Here is an 861-nt window from a genome sequence, read left to right on the forward strand (position 1 = left end):
TACATGAAGAAAAAAGTGGAAGCTTATGTGGCAAAATGTGAGATATGCCAATTAGTTAAGGCAGAACAGAGATTACCAAGTGGCCTATTGCAAGAGTTACCTCTACACCAATGAAAATGGGATATGGTCACTATGGATTTTGTTTCCGGATTACCGAAAACGACTGGAGGTATGGATGCAGTTTGGGTGGTCGTAGACAGGCTCACAAAATCAGCTCACTCCTACCCATCAAGATGACATTTAGTGTAGATCGTTTGACAAAGATATACTTAGAGGAGATTGTTAAGTTGCATGGAGTGCCTGTAAGTATTGTTACGGATCGGGACACAAGATTTACATCAAATTTTTGGCAAGCGTTTCAAAAAGCATTAGGAACTAAAGTCCATTTAGTTCCTAATGGACTTTAGATTGGGAAATGAGTTGGCCACGTTATTTACCGCTGGTAGAGTTCGCCTATAACAAAAGCTACCATTCGAGCATTGGAATGGCACCCTATGAGGCTCTTTATGGACAGTTGTGCCGCATGCCATTGTGTTGGACCAAAGTAGGGGAGGGTAAAGATTTAGAACCAGCAGTGGTTCAGGAAACAGCTGAGCAAGTGGAACTATTGAAAGAAAGGTTGAAAGAGGCTCATGATCGTCAGAAAAGTTGAGCGGATAAAAGAAGAAGGGATCTACAATTTGCGGTTGGGTATTCAGTATATCTAAAGACGAGAACATTTCGGGGAAATACAGATAAGAACCGAAAGTTGAAAAATCTTAAGCCAAGATACTAGCCCTGGGCATAATAACCGAAACCGCGAGAACCGAACCAAACCAACCCAAAAAAACGACCTCGGTTTGGATTCGGTTTGACTGCAAA

The sequence above is a fragment of the Eutrema salsugineum genome, unplaced genomic scaffold, assembly GCF_000478725.1.
Source record: "Eutrema salsugineum unplaced genomic scaffold, Eutsalg1_0 scaffold_3, whole genome shotgun sequence".
Classification (NCBI taxonomy): domain Eukaryota; kingdom Viridiplantae; phylum Streptophyta; class Magnoliopsida; order Brassicales; family Brassicaceae; genus Eutrema; species Eutrema salsugineum.